The 1,699-nt window shown below is 43.6% G+C and overlaps 1 pseudogene; it reads left to right on the top strand.

The window, feature by feature from the left end:
* The first annotated feature begins 615 nt into the window (after positions 1 to 615).
* LOC118810610 lies at positions 616 to 1,250 on the top strand (annotated as a pseudogene).
* Positions 1,251 to 1,699: the final 449 nt, after the last annotated feature.

Genomic DNA, 1,699 nt, shown 5'->3' on the forward strand with positions numbered 1-1,699 from the left:
CTTCCTAACTAAGACAGTTAGAAGTTGCATATCCAAGAATGATGAATCTATGAAAATGAGTTGTTGTCATGCAGCAAAATCAACAGCGAAGGGCTTTTATTCTAACATGCTCTAGGTGGCTCAGAGTCTCAAAGACGGGTGAGTGTCTTTTCACCACATGCAGTGATAAGGTTTCAGTTAATCTTCTGAGATTATGATTTAGTCCATGATTTTGCTGAATGATGTTCAGCTGTTGATGGTGATGCATTTCATGTATCATGTTACTTATGTTTGGAAGTTGTTAGGAGGAAACGTGTACAGTTTCACTAAAAGGCTCCTTTTCAAAGGAAGTTACATTTATTTTAATTTCTGCCACTGCTGACTGTGAACAGGAGGTGTGGCAGAATCCCTGCAGAGAGGGGGACACACCACTGGAGTGACTGACCCTTCACCAAGGGGAGGATGCAATTTCGGCAGGACAAGGAGTCACCATTAAAATCACACAGCTGCTTCACTAGAGGCTAAATGGAAAAGGCTGTTCTAAGTTCATTTACTTACTGATGCAGCAGTATTATGTCAAGGGGGAAATCTGGACATACTTCACACTGTAAATAGTGCTACCTTTAAGATAGGGACATGGGTAACTCTGAGAGGAGAGCTCAGCATGATCTTGCTCTCTCATTTGAGAACTCTCTGATTGTTCTGTCTGTAGAGACAAGAAGTCTTGGTGTGATTCTGGATGGCCAGTTATTGTTCTCTGCTCATATCGCGAACCTAACTCGGTCATGCAGGTTTCTCCTGTACAACATCCGGAGGATCCGACCCTTTCTCACTCGAGAGGCCACCCAGGTGCTAGTTCAGTCTCTTGTCATCTCAAGGCTTGACTACTGCAACTCGCTCTTGGCTGGTCTTCCTATGCAGGCCATCAAGCCTCTGCAACTCGTCCAGAATGCAGCAGCTCGGCTCGTCTTCAATCTTCCTAAGTTCAGTCATGTCACTCCACTGCCGTGCTCCCTTTACTGGCTTCCTGTAGCTGCATCAGATTTAAAACCCTGATGCTTGCCTACAAAGCCAAAAATGGACCAGCCCCTCCCTACTTGATGGCAATGGTGAAATCTCGAACTGCACCACAAGCCCTTCGAGCTTCGAGTACAGCTCGGCTTGACCCGTAATCCTTCAAGGCGCGCGGAAGACAAGCATCAAGACTTTTCTCTGTGCTGGCACCCAGGTGGTGGAACGAACTCCCACTGGCTGTCTGTACAGCAGAGTCTCTCACTGTCCTCAAACACAGACTGAAGACACATCTCTTTTTATAGCACTTAAATGAACACTAAATTAAGTATTGATTGTAATGTAATGTATTGTACTGCACTTATGTATTGTATTATATTGTATTGCACTGCTCTGTGTTTAACTCTGGATGTGCAATGGTGCACATTTATGTCATTTTTCTAAACAAATAACCTCAGCATCAAGATCTTTCCTTTTTGTGCCTGTAATTGTGCCTGTAAGGATGTGTAAGCAATGGCGTGACCTCTTAAAGTAGCCTTAAAAGCATCCCATATGGTTGCTGATGAAGTAGAGCAATGCTGGTTGTCCTGCCAGTACTGGGATATTTTCTCTCTGGTATATGAACAGAACGATTCCATATTTAATAATGAGGTCTTTAGCCTCCAGTAAATTGATCTTGGATTTATCATATTAGTGTCAATCTCCAGAT

The sequence above is a fragment of the Colossoma macropomum genome, unplaced genomic scaffold (assembly GCF_904425465.1).
Source record: "Colossoma macropomum unplaced genomic scaffold, Colossoma_macropomum, whole genome shotgun sequence".
Taxonomy (NCBI): domain Eukaryota; kingdom Metazoa; phylum Chordata; class Actinopteri; order Characiformes; family Serrasalmidae; genus Colossoma; species Colossoma macropomum.